Here is a 14,415-nt window from a genome sequence, read left to right as displayed (position 1 = left end):
GGAGAAAGAATGTGGTGGCTATGCGAGGAGTTGCTCTTGTACAGTTCCTCGTTAGTATAGTGGTAAGTATCCCCGCCTGTCACGCGGGAGACCGGGGTTCGATTCCCCGACGGGGAGGTACAAAAATTTTTTTTCAGTTTCCCCGTTCCCCGATGTGGCCTCCGCCCGCGAGGCAAAAAGCAATTTTTCGCGAAATTAAAGCCGCTGCCAGAGCGCCGTTGGAAGAGTTTCGGGACGTTAAGGCAAGAAGCATGGAAGAAGAAGACGAGCCGGGGCCTGTCTGCCCACTTGGGGCCTGAGGCAGCTCGGGGGGGCTGTGGGGGAAAGCCAAGCCCAGCTGCTCAGCTGAGTGAACGTGTGGGGAAAGTATTTTCATATTTAAATGGCTCAAACAGCTGAACAAGGGGGGGTTTAGTTAAGCCTTTAAAAAACATTAATCTTTTTTCTTAAAGCAAGATGGAAGCCCCATCCCACAGCCTCACCAAAACCTGTGAGGTGGAAACAACGGGCAGAGGGACAGGTCCGATGGTCGTGGCAGAAGGGGGACGATGGAGGGCTGCAGGCCTTCTCCTGGCCTGTGGTAACGCAGCCCCTTGTTTTAATCCTCAAAGCAAGAACTTTGGAGACCAGGAGGCCCCGAGGCTGTGCCGTTCCCTGGCCTGAGCCCGTGCTTCCAGCCAGTGGGCCCGTGCTATCTGCTGCACTAAGAGCTCATTGCAAAACAGCTGTGAGGCTCCAGCATCCCACCTTGCGTTTACTGAGTACCATCGGAAACACTTTTTTAGGCCCCCTCCTTTTTTTTTTTAATCCTTCTGTCAAAAGGCAGTGTTTGTTTGTTTATTTACCATTTCAGCACAAGGATACTAAGAGAGATCTCCTCCCTTCTGCAGGAGGTCAGCAGATGCCGAGCAGGAAATGTGGTTGCCCAGATTTCTCTTTCTCTGAATCAGAAAAGAGCACATTGGCCGATAAGGCATAAAAGGAGTAAGGAATTAGGGCACCAGCCAAGATGCCAAGGCACCTGGCTAGGCTGTGTGTGCCTGGTGTTCAGCCTGGGGAGGGCTGGAGGGCCCTGCGCTGGCCCTGGCGTTGTGCATTCAGACAGTTTCAATACGATGAATTTGAGGCCCTGACCCAGGCATTGAAAGCAAATTGTTCTGTGCCGGGAGTGACCTTGCACCACCCACAGCAGCAAGCACTCAAGTGGAGACATGGACAAGAAAAATTACCTCTGTGTAGTAAGAGCTAAGATCCAATTTAAGAGCGAAGTTTGGCAACAAAGGGCTTGAGAAAACATTGGGCTCTTGAGAAAACATTACCAGAAACCAAGGACATGCAATGCCAAATGCAGAACCTAACCTTTGTCACCTTTAGAAATCAGTTCCTGAAACAGCGTGTCTTCCGCCAGTGTGCACACAGCTACAGGAGCAGGGCACCAGGAGCCATGGAGAGCTGCAGGCACAGGAGGGTTGCAAGGCTTGAGGTACAGTGCGAGACCAAGAGGTGATTTCCATGGGCTTGCCAGCTGGTGGCAAAGCTCATGGGCCTCAGGAGAGCATCCTACTGCCCCAGCTGTCCCATCTGGATGTGACTCTGAGATGGGAATGTGAGAAGCACATGAAGAAGAGGGAATGTGACATGGAGAGTCATCCACAGTGACACCCTGGACCTTTGTATAAACTAGCTGGACTAGAGCCACATGCAGACAAGCCCAGATAAACCCAGACAGGAGAGGAAGGGAGTTTCAGGAGGTGAATTTCTGCATGTATTACAGAAAGAAGAAAAAATAACCTCAACATTTTTCCTTTTGCAATTTCTGAATTTCTTCCCGTGCCCACTTCCCTTTCTCAAAATCCACATGTATGTCATCAGAATCACAAGGAAACTGATTTTGTTTAGTAGGCAGTTTATTTCAAAACAGAGGATGGACCTTTAAATAAGGTGTAAGAAGCATTCAGTAGTTCATATGTGTTGGCATCCAGTCAGGCAATTTCAGCTGTCATAAAACAATAAGAGATTAGAAAAGCAAATTAATTCAAACCAGAAATATGCTGACAGTGCTTTGCAGGCATAAAAAAAGAGTCTTGCAAGCAGCTTCATACCTGCTTAGTCAGGGATCCTGTCTTCATATTAAGAGGCAAAGTTTTGCTATACAAGTGCAGCAGGAAGTCATTCTCGTTTGTGCGTGGGCAAAGGTAAAAGGGAGAGGAACAAGGAGCTCAGGACGTTGAGAAGGGTTTTTACAAGGCCAGTCTTTCTCCCCCTTTGGGGTACTTTGTTCTCTCCCAGGTCAAATCAACTTCTTTCCCCTCTCCTGTGGTACTAAGCCCTTCCCATGCACCCCCATGGGCAAAGTCCTCAGGAGGCACGAGGCGAGGGAGAACCAGCAAGAAGCCTCTTGCAGTGTTTGCTGAAGGAAAGTTTGAATGAGGGCCCTCATTAAAGAAATCTGGAGGAGCAAACACTGCCATATTGCTAGTAGAAATCTTGCCCTGGTTTCTTCTTCAAATGCCTATTGAATTATCCACAAACAGCTTGCATCTGCATCTTCTAGTCATCCCACTCTCCTTGCCGTCACGTGTGTGTTTTGGTATCCTCACTTTATCAAAAGCTCAGGGAAAGCCAGTATCAGACTTGCGGCTGGGAAAGAAAGCTGTGGCCACACCAGCAAGATGGGAGTGGGCTGGAAGGTAAACTATTTGTAGCCTTGCTGATCACACAGTGTGGTAGAAAAGCAGCACTGAAGGGAGGTTGGGGCTGGAGGTGCAGCCTGAGCATGTTAACAACATCTTGGTACAGCATCTCGCTTCAGCACGTTCAAGCCCTGGGTATTGTGTAGCTCTGTGTATTCAGTCCTCTGTGCTGTATCCATACGTGTATTTAACTAAGCGTGTTTTATGTATGCTTAACTCTGCCAAACGTTTTAATTAACCTTTGTCAAGAAGTTTTTTGGAAGGCAAAAGATCTCTTGCAAATGTTGGAAACTGCTTTATGTCATTATTAATGATGAAACACGAACTTATGAGCACTGAGAATCTCGGGAGTTTTATGTTGGTTACTCTAAGGGCAAGGAAAAGAAAAGAGGACCCTCTTATTAAACCCAATAACTATAGCAATAAATTGATGGTTTAAGCCTAGTTAAAAATAAGTTATTGGCAATTGTTCTAGGCAGTCCCAATGGGGAAACCTAAACAGAACCAGCTACTGAAAATATGCTACTTGTGTTCTCTCTGAGAAGGAAACTAATTAATAAATATGGCAATCAGGTAGAGCGGAGTAAAAAATATTGCTGTAAGTGCTCAGCAAGGGCTAATAGCAGAAATAGACAATGGCAAGTTGTTCACAAGCTTTCTTGCAGGTCAGGACATTCAATGTTAAGTGTGATGAATGGACAATTTAGGAGGATACAAGCCCTCTACTGCACCTTGATTCTTCCACAGACACTCCAGGTGTTAAATCTTTCGGCTGGTTAGAGGAGAGGAGAACGTGGTTGTCCCTCAGAAGGCACTGAAACAATTTGCACCAGTAACTGCTATAGGATTCTGATCCATACACATGGTGAACCAGCTGATCATATAAATAAAAGAAGCATCCTGGAAGAATTTAGTCTTCATTGGAGAAGTTTTAGCCTGTGATTGTTATAATCCACTGACTGTCTGCCCTGAGGACCCCAACATGCCCTGCAGTCTTCTCCCTGCACTGAGGATTCTGACTGCTGGTGCCCCCCAGACCAGCTCTGTGACAGTGCCAGCTTGGATCAGCTCCTGGGAAAAGAGCTTCATGAGGATGCCAGCTGGGCCGTGGCTGTCCCCGGTCACTGCCACTGTCCCTGTCCTGCTTGCCCTGTGTGGGTGCTGGGAGGCTGCTCCCTTGTCAGCGACAGCACAGCCCCACCAGCCCCCGAGGGGCAGCCCACTCCTGTGGTTCCCTGACGTACCAACCATCACAGAGCAGGATGCAGGTCAGTGAGCACAGCGTGACACAGAGGAGCTGGCGACTGAGTCCTTTCACTGAAAATGTCTTTACACAGGTCTGGGTTTTCAGGTGCTGCACGTTGCTGCAGCCCCACTTGGGTCAGTGGAGCAATGCTAATATAAGCCAGATGGGACTCCGACCTACCCGCCAATTAAAAAATACCCAGGCCACCATCAGGTATTTGATCCCAACGCATGCTGTGGTTTTATGACTTCTCCAGACTAGCCTGGCATCTTTCCACATTAGCTTATAATAAGGGTAAATTAGATGTCCACTTTTTCTCCAGTAGCTTTTAACATACTGAGCACTCAATACTCAAGCATAATGATTTACAAGGAACAGTTCAGTTTTGTATGTGAACAACCAGTAATGGATCCAGTTTCCTGGGATAGATAGGGTGGAAAATATTTTAAAGCACTATCTTATTAATAGTTTGTCCTGCATTTGTTTTTGAGCAGCTTTAGAGCATCTATTCTATTTCTGTTTGGGTTTTTTTTCTGAGACAGTTTCTCAGTCCTGTCTTCCTTGCTGAAGCCAACAACTATTTCACACAGCTGTATTTCTATATGTCAGATGGTCTGTCAAATAAAATTTCCATCATCCTTCTTTTCATTTTGAAGGAATCTGTTTTGTAATTTTTTTCAGTTCCTCCTTTCTTCTGATTTTTAAAATACTTTTGTACAGGCAATCAGTTTTTCTTTTTTAACTTCCATGTTGCTATTCATGCACTCAGCTCACACCACCAGAATGATTAGCCTCAGCTTTTAGGTGCTATGTTTAAGGTATCATAGAGACACGATGTTCAGAGTCACTCATATTATTTCAAAACTAAAGCACCCAAAAATTGCAATACATATTTGAAACTGTTAACCTACAATTTGGGGATACACATCTGAAAGTAACTGACTTTAAAATAGCCACTTGAACTGCCCATATTTGCATTTCTATACAGTTATGACACAATTAATTTTTACCACTTCAAGGTGTGCAATGTGTTTTCTTCTCCAAATGATGTTATTTAACTGTATGCAGAGATCTGGCAACCTCAGGGTTTCATCATGACAGGCTAAGATAAGGACAATTTCTGCCTCAAAAACAAAAATCCAGATGATATATGGTTAACTCTTCTGTTAATCTGATGCTAAACATCTGTTACACCATTTAGCCTTCTCAACATTTTGGGTTTTTCTCAGCTATTTTCTTTTTCAAAGCTTCTTTAATCTCCTGGATGGCAACACTTCCTTTTTCTGGTCATGTTATTCACATTTACCAACAGTGGGTTGCAGCATGCTTCTCCATCTGAGAACCCTGGCACACACAAAACTTTATTATACAGACAGAATTGCAGTATATGAAGAAATCATCTATGTTTTCTATGTATCTATAGCTATAATTAGTTTCATAATCTTCTCAATTATAAATTTTAAAAACATCTTCCGATTGATTGGGTCCTTTCTGTTCCATGAGGTACCAGACAAACAAGCTCATACTAAATTTTCAGCATCCAAGAATCAGCATTGAAACAAAAGGGGTGGTATGTACGTTTCACACAAAGCATGTTCGTAAGCACATTGCTTGAATAGGACATAGATGTTCATCTTCTTGCAGAATAAACTCCATGATCACAAAAGGGATTTTTGTCAAAGGTTTCCAAGATGAAGTTTCGTGTTTGTTTTCACAGGGTTCAGCTTTAAGTGACCTCTTCCCTGGAGATAAATGGAAACTGATCTCTGGATAAACTCAGGGTATTGTTTCAGGGGTAGGTGTGCTATTGAATTGTGCCTAGACCTGGTGCTGACTTTCACCAACAGATGCACAGAAATAAATCTATCTCTTCCCACTTCCACACAAGGCAATGGCTTCTGCTCAGTGTAACATGCAGTAATTGGGCGGCTTTTGAGCTCATTGTCAGTCTACATATGTAGATCAGTATGTTGGATTTCCCTTAGCTCGACCTGGTTATTATTTTTTTTATTATTATTTAGATATGCTTCTTTGAGCCTTTTTTTGATTCTTCAGCAAGAGGTGGTGCAGAGCTTTTGCATGTAGTTATCTGGATACTTGTCCCTCCCGTCCAAGTTCAGAGCAGGAATGCAAACCAGAGCAAGAAACAAGTAGAAACTAAATAATTGTGCAGGAAAATATTGTATTACCTGAAGGCTTCAGCAAAAAGCCGAAATCTCATACATCTCAACTACAGATGTCTTTACTCAAGAATGGCAGCAGAGAAGAAATATTTACTAAACAGAAAAATCTTCTATTACAGTCTTGGAAGAAAAACTTAGTCACGTGCTCTCCTCTTTTCAGTCAGCGTGACAGTATCTCTCTGTATAATTTTCAAGTTGCAGAGGTCTTACTTATTTTTTCTGCCTGGTTTGCTACATTCACATCATGCTGTTAATGCGTTAACACCAACCAATGGAAATTTTCACAAACCGTTTGATTTTAAATTTCTGCCCCCTCTTATGTGTAGACTTGGAGTGTGATCTGAAGACTTGGCATTAGAGCAATATTTATATTACTACACATGCTTATGTGGTGTTGCCAGTCCCTTCAAATTTCAAAGGCTTTGTGTCTGGCACAGATGAAACCCATGGTTTTAAATCAGAATTTGCCTCTGTGACCCTTCTGCTAGGCTTTGCCTGGCATCAGCGTTGGTGTCAGCTTGTAGAGGTTGAGCTGGAAAAATGGAGTTATTCCATGCCAGTACTTAACAAGTTCTACTTTTTTCACAATAAGTAATGAAAGAGGATAATAATTTATTATAGAGAGGAAAAAAAAAAAAAAGAGAGAGAGAGAAAGGAAGCAAAAGAATTATCAAAGGAGACAAAGAGAAACGCTTTCTCCAAAATCACTGGATGATAATGTGAGTCTTCATCACTTCTCAGGGAAGGTCTTTGAGGGTGTGAACGGCAACCACTTGTTCACAGTTTGTTGTCCTCTTTATTTCTCAAACCCAGGTGTGCCTTCACTTACCCTTATTTAGGCTACTGGTTAACAAGTCCCACCATTTACTCTGCAGTGATGAGCTGCTCCTCGCCATGCTCTTCATTACTCATTCTGTTTGCTATTCCTTTGCCCCAGAGATCTAAGCTCCTTTGCAGGAATACCCACCAAAGCCCACACAGTGTTCTTGCCATAAAGGGAAGACTCCCTAAATAGATATTCTAGCAGACTTCCCCCTTTGTCTGTAATGGGGATGCTCCAAGCTGAGAACAGCTGGAGGCGATTACCACAGGCATAGTCAGCTTTTCACAACACAGGCAGTAACTTTCCTATTTCTCCCATAGTCGGTTTTTGTCATGGTTATTTCATAAAACAGAAGTTCCTTCTTGCCTCCCCCTCAACTTCTTGCATAACATACAACATAGCACGCAAACTGATGAAGTCAGCTATTCAGGTGGCACTCTCTTCCCTAAAAACCTATGGAGCATCCCGTCCATCCAGGTTTCCATGCCTGCAGTGCTCTCAGTAGAGGGATTGGTCTTCTCCTCTTGTTCCACCATGCATAACCTTTCACTGAAAGGGTTATCAGACATTGGAATGGGCTACCCAGGGAGGTGGTTGAGGCACCATCCCTGGAGGTGTTCAAAAGACGGGTTGATGTAGTGCTGGGAGGTATGGTTTAGTGATGGTGATGCTTTTTGTTTGTTGTGCGGGTGTCTATTTTTGTCAAAGTTAGGTTGACGGTTGGACAAGATGATCTTTAAGGTCCCTTCCAACCTAGAAGATTCTGTGATTCTGTGATAACCTCAGCCAACCGACATTGCTACACCAGCATGCCTGGAGCCCTGCCCTTTCTGTGCACGAGGTAGCTCCAAAACTGTGGAGCAGGAGCTTCTTGGGAAAGGCCATGCACCCAGAGGAAAGCGGTCCTAGTCAGATTTGTGCAGAGCTGTTCTGGGCCATGAACTGCAGACCTTTCCCCCTCTCTCCATCAGCTTTCCTGCTAAAATATGAGGGACACATCCCCATAGGGATGTGAGGGAAAACCTTGGGGCTGCATCCTTATTGCCTGGAACTGGTTGAGCTCAGATGGCCAAAGGTTGACTGAGATGATTTTTCATTGTAATCAGCACATGACCTGAAGGAAGCTCTTTGCTGAGTTGTCTTGACTATCTTCAGCAGAGAAAAAAGTTCAGAAAAGCCCAAGAGACCAGAGCTGAAGACTCCGGATGAACAAGAACAGCATTGAGGTACAGGCAGGCCCTCAGGCGTGTAAATAAATACTGCCTGTAACTTGTGGGGCTCCTCTGAAGAGTAGAACCCTCTTGTCCTGGACACTCACTGAGATGCCTGGGCAGACACCGCACGGCCTGGACTGAAGAAATAGCATAGATGGCTCTCTTTAGCAGGAGCTGGTGTCATTTTTGATCAAATGGTCTCACTAAGGGGAAATAGTAAGTTTGAGAGACCTTTTCAGAAGTCATGCTGAAATATGTATATTTTTTAAGTGCCTGACTTCTAAAGGTCTCTGGCTGAAGTTGTGGGCAGCCCATCCAGCTGTCTGGGATCTGGTTTCAGGCACTCCAGGATAGCTGAGGGGCCTGTGTCCCCTCAGTAACTTTGGGAAGGCATGGGACTTAGGATATATCAGGACCTGTGGTGAGACCTTCCTTCACCCATGCCCTCTGTAAATCAGGAGAGCAAACAATCAGCAATGAAGGATTTGGACTTCTGTGAGAAATATGGCAAGTGCCCCAGGCCCCCAGACTGGTACTTTTTACCCTCCTGCCCCCCATTACCCAGGACTGGGTTGTGGACAGCATCATGTGGGGCTGGCAGGGGATACCCCAGCCACCCTCAAAGGAGCCCATGGTCCCACTGAGCATTAGCCATCTCCACCAAGGTAGGTCTCAGCAGCAGTGCAGACAGACCATGGGTGGTGGTGTGCCAAAAGCAGGTATAACCCCTTAAAGCCTCCCCAGCATCCCCCCACACCTGCTTTTAAAGAAGCACAGCACAAAGCCTTCTGAATGTCATTCCACTCCCAGAATATAAAAATGAATATTTCTGAGAGGTAATAGATTTCTCTTTTCAGTGGTGGGGTGTTTTTTTCTTTCTTTTTTTTTTTTTCTCTGTTCAGTTCCCCTCAGAAGCTTACCAGCACCTCCCGATGGGCTAAATTTTACACCAATGTATGGGCTGCCAGGGGGAAGCTGAAAGCTACCAAATACCTCAAAAAAATGAACAAACAAGCAGGCACCAATGTGCTGGGCAGCCCCTGTTTCCTCTGGGGCAGCAACGTGTGTCTTATCAAAAGGAAATCCTGCATATGACCTTTCACACTGCCCAGCCTCGCTCCCAAAATTTATTGGAAGTAAGCAGCTACACCCAGTTTTGACTTCAGCTTGCATTCAATGTATAACTTCACCCCATGCCTATTGCCAGCTGGCAGCAAACCTCAAACCATGGGGTGAATCGCTGTGTGCACGGAGAGGCAACAGAAGTTAAATTGCCCTTCTGGGACTTGCGCCCACCGACAGGTGAGATTTTCCAGCCGTCAGTCCAGCCCACGGGGGTAGCAGTGCTTGCCCTTCTGACACTGCCAATATCCAAAAGGATTTCCACCCCCTCGCCACCCCCCTTCCCCGCTCCCTGATTTTCCTCCACTTAAGGTCTGGAGCACTCTTGAGTGTCTGAGACAGTCCAATGAGGGAATTGTTCATCCAGTCTTGCTTTTAAATAAATACTTCCTACCAAACCATAAAAAAGAGGAAGCAATGTTGCCAGACAAATACACAAAACAATGCTAGAGGTGTGGCTGAACATATTCACTTTTGTTGCTAAAATACATAGCTGGACAATAGCCATGGCAGGCTGCAACCCAAGAAATATGAAACAGGTTGTACGTTTATGTGAAGACATTGATAAAAGCCCAGGGAATGTATTTTTAAACATTTTTTTAATATAGATGTCTATAAAATCACAAGTGGTCTGCAGAAGATGGAATGGGAATGGTTATTTATTGTTCCTCATAAAAGGAGAACTAGGAGGCACCCAATGAAATTTTTGGCAGGCAGGCAAGCAAAAGAAAGTTACTTTTTCATGCAGTCAAATGGGTTAAATGCAGCCATGTAAGCTATGAAACTCATTGTCACAGGATGTGTGGACACTGCAGGTATAAACAGGTTCAAAAGAGCACGCAGCCTAGATCTGACAGTGTCTTTAAAACATTTTTGAGTGGATGCACCTTCCGACTCCTGAAATGTATCAAGTGTGGATTTCTATAACTTGGGAGATTATACCAGGGGAAAAATCATTCCATAGTTCATCTATCTTACACTGTTCTCCTTAAACAGGGAGAAGATACTGAGAGAGGTGAGCCCTTGGTTTGGTCTGTTTCTGGAGGCTCTTAATCAATTATGTTCTTAATTAGGTTTTGTCCCTGGCAGGCCATACATCCTACAAGGTGCTCTTTCAGACTCAGAAGTTCAGTCTGGCTGGAAGGACACAGGGATGCTCAGTGTGGGTCTCGTCACAGACACAAACTGGGATTTCAGAGACATTGTGCATGTCCAGGCTCTGCCACAGGCTCTTTGTGAGGGTCATTTAGAAATTTTTGCAAAATAAGAGTAGTTTCCCCCTTGTCCATCTTGTGATTTTGACTACAAAGCTTCATGGGGAAGGCGTATGGACTACACGCAGAACCAAGCACTGTGAGGCCCCTGCAGCCTCTTTGAATACAACTAATTTAAGAAACGAGAATATGGAAAGAAACCACTCTAGCTTCTTATGGGGGGAGGGTGGAAGGTAGGAAGAGAAGACAATCGCCATGGGGGCCTCACACTTCGTTAGGTCGGTGTTGCTTTCCCAACAGTACGGAAGAGGTTGCCACATCGTAGAGACTAGTCTGCACGTTTTCAGGCCAAAATGAGCTAATTGGCAGGAGTTAGTGTGACAGAGTGCTATCCCATCAGCAAACATTACAAATATTTTTAATTCCACATTATGACTCACGTTCTGTTCTTCAGTTGCTTGTTTACGTTGCTAAGTAAATATCGGTTACAAGAAGAAATTTTTACCTTGAATTTCCAAAGAATTCCTGTTTTCAGAAGGTGTTGAATTAATTGGAAAGAAGTTGCTGGTTGCCACCTGGCAATTCATGTCCCTGCCCTGGTCACTGTGCTCAGGGGGCTGGAGCTCTCCCAGTCTTCAGGGAGTGGGGTTGGGCATTGGCACCGGGAGCCAACAACTTCCTGGGTTTGCTTAAGGTTTTGTTAGGAAATCAAGCTTGTGCAGATGTAATCTGGTTGATCTAGAAGTTTTGGCCATTGTTTCCAGTTTATGATGAAAACTTCCTCGTAAAGAGTTATTTAACTCCATGAAAACTGCAGTGAGGATTGCTGGCCATCCCTGCAACGGTGACCAGTTAACGAATACTGCTGTAATTTCCAAAGTCTGTTTTGCCAAGCAGTTGACACTTGCTTATTCCAAGAGTAAGTTTGTACTATCAGTGTTAAGTCCTTGTAGTACAGTCTCTTCTCACAGGGAAGCTGTAGAGCATTATGGCACATGAGACAGAGAAGAGAGAATATATTTCAAGCTGTGTTTTCCTCATGAAACAAAATTAGCCATGTTAACGCCACTGTCACTTTGGGTCCCATGAATCCACAGATTGACTAGTGGTCTGTCAGACAAGCACAGGTGACATGAAGCCAAGTTGCACTATGTGCAGGCTGATCAAAGGCTCAGTCCCAACTACAAGTGGAGGATGAGCCAAGGAGCAAGGCAAGCGAGGCACCCTGAAGTCCAGGCTGGAGCCTTGCTTTGCAGAGCTGAGGCGGAATGTACTCAGAAGTTGAACCTCAACATTAAGAGCCTGAAACTAAATCATTCCAACAATGCCAGGTGCTTTTGGGATCTGCTCAACCTCTTCCAGTGCCTCTGTCAGTGTCTGTCACAGTAGCTTAGCTTGCTATCCAGGAAAATCCTTCTGCAGGAGTAGCATGGGAACACTTAAGAAAGAAAGAAAGACTGCATTTGCAACATTGGACCAGACTTTCTAGGCTTATCTCCTCAGAAATCTACTGCTGTGGAGTGGTGACACCTAATGGTAGGGACACATTGCAAGACACGCATAAAACAGCGTGCAAAGGAGCTGAAAGAACTGCGTCACCCTTCATGGATGTGAAGTAAATGCCAGGATATCTTAAATGGCTTACACCCCTAACTGTGCTCAGTTTTAATGCAATGTCTCCTTTTCAGTCTTCCCTGTCTCAGTGTAACGTTTTATTAAGATCTGCTCATGGAGACTTCACTTCACATTGTGGTATTATCCTATTCCTTTCCCCCTCCTGTGTTATCCTCTGCTCTGCTGACTCTGGCCTACTCTTTTTATTAAACCCTGCAATTTGTAGCTTGTCTCAGAGCAGCTTGTTCAGATTAGACTTGCCTAGGGGCTAGTTTAAATTGCTCACATGACTTCTCGTAAGAAACATTACACACATGTTAAATTCATGAGCCAAAGTAGGCTTGTGTGTGGAGTGCTCTCCATTTCCCTTTGCCCTTTCCAGGTGGCTTTTTCCTCATCTTTCCACACCTCTCCCACATTCCCCCTTGCCTCCCCCCACCCTTCTTCCAAGCCTTTGTATGGAAACAAAGAGAATCTAATCTCTGTACGATGAGATACAGCAGTCCAGTCTGACTATTTAAATATTCAGGATTGGAATCTGTCCCCATAAACCCCATTTGTAGATAATTGTAATCCAGCATGCAAACATAGCTGAAATGCGGGAAGAGAGCAGAGGGAGCCATTCACGTATCCAGTGCATTAATACATGAAGGAGGCATTTTTGCCTCTGGTTCTGGAAAGCACAAAGCAAGAGTGGTTGTTCCTACTTAAATTTTGTTTCAGATTGCCCTGTTTTGCTCTCAGTGTAGAAAATAGCAGTTTTCTGCTATCCTCCTCTCAGTATGACCCCAACATGTCTTCCAGAGCTGAGAGCAGGACTTTGATTACTGGGGCACCTTTCCTACAAGGAGCATCCCTAGAGGGTCACGAACACTGAGTTATGGCTTTGTTACTCTGCTATGTCAGGAATACAGCCACCTTCTAACTTTGGCTGCTTCTAGCTCTTTGCTGGAAGGCTAGCAGGTGGTCAGTGCACTGGTGCAGGCAGAAAGGTTTCTTTGGCTTGAAGGTGAGCATCTACAAAACAAAATCACTCTCAGTGTGTCTGAGACTAGTCACAAATGGAGGGGGAGGTAACAACCAGCTGTGCTTAACCAAGCTGCTGTGAACTGAAGAAATGATGGTCAGTAAAATTAAATGAAAATAAGTAACTGGGAAGGAAAGAAAAATCCTACTACAGCCTGTATTTAGGGGAAAGCTATGATGTTTCCCTCTCTTTAGGCATCATGGAGAAGAGTCATTATGAACCATTTCTTCTCAACCAGAGGGAAATGATCTGCTGGAGTTCACACCACCTTAGATGGCAGTTAGTTCAAACGTGAAACACTACCAGGCCTTCCTAGTTCCACCTCACCCAAAACTATTCCTCCTACTTATGATTACTTACCGTGGCTGTTGCAAGCACAAGTGGCAATACGGCAATGCAATTAAGCCAGTCATCCATTCCAGCCAGCAGAGCATGGGCAGGCTGTTTCCACGGTGGGGAGAGCTGGCTGAAGGAATGACCCAGCCACACCGTTTTCCCATCTGGATGTAATCTGAGCTGTGAGCGCTATGTAAAACTGGATGGTAAATGGTTTAGAGGCTGGTCCTGAAGGACCGCATCTCCCTGCGTGGACTTTCATGGAAACTTAGACAATTGCCAGCATTTTTCCTGAAAGTCTTTAAAATGTGTGTTCAGGACGTGATTCATTTTCAGCAGAAGGACCTCAGCTGTGCAGCACCCTCATCCCAGCAGCCTGCTGGATCTTACTGGTCTGCTGTAATGCTTATCTAGCTGATACCATGCCTTGATTCCCAGTCTGAATCAGCTGCCCTGAGCAGGCTGGGAAGCTTTTGTTGTACTTTTTGGTCCTTTGGTCTAAAGCTCTTCCAAAGTTAAAATTCAATTACAGGGAGTTCCCTTCTTGGGAACCTTCCTGCCCTGTTCCCAGGGCTCTGCCAGCCTCAGACACGGACCCCAGACCAGTCAGCCCTCAGGTTCCCTGTATCCTCCTCCTCTTCCAGCCTCCTTGCTGGCTCAGGGTATTTCCCCAGAACTTCAAGAAATGTAGTCCAGATGAAATCCCCATCCTTCCTACAGCAGACTGCTGGCTGTGCAGTGCAGAACTGAGGCTGCTTGCCCTCACTCCGCACCTCTTTTCATTTCCCATGGCCTCTTCCTCCACAGGCTTCCCTCTGATCCTTTCCGTAACCCTATCGGGACCAAATGCTTCCCTTTACTGAGCTGTGGAGAAACCCTGAACCGGTCTGAAAACTGTTCCCACAAATGACCATAAGGAGTGATTATTCATTCCCTGGTGCCC

General features: G+C 45.1%; 1 non-coding gene across 1 annotated transcript; it reads left to right on the top strand.

The window, feature by feature from the left end:
* Positions 1–45: 45 nt before the first annotated feature.
* On the top strand, positions 46–117 carry TRNAD-GUC. The gene has a single exon. It is a non-coding gene; the product is annotated as a tRNA-Asp (tRNA).
* The last annotated feature ends 14,298 nt before the right edge of the window (positions 118–14,415 follow it).

Source organism: Calidris pugnax, unplaced genomic scaffold, assembly GCF_001431845.1.
Source record: "Calidris pugnax isolate Ruff unplaced genomic scaffold, ASM143184v1 scaffold44, whole genome shotgun sequence".
In the NCBI taxonomy this organism is placed as follows: domain Eukaryota; kingdom Metazoa; phylum Chordata; class Aves; order Charadriiformes; family Scolopacidae; genus Calidris; species Calidris pugnax.
This window is presented reverse-complemented; position numbering and strand designations above follow the sequence as displayed.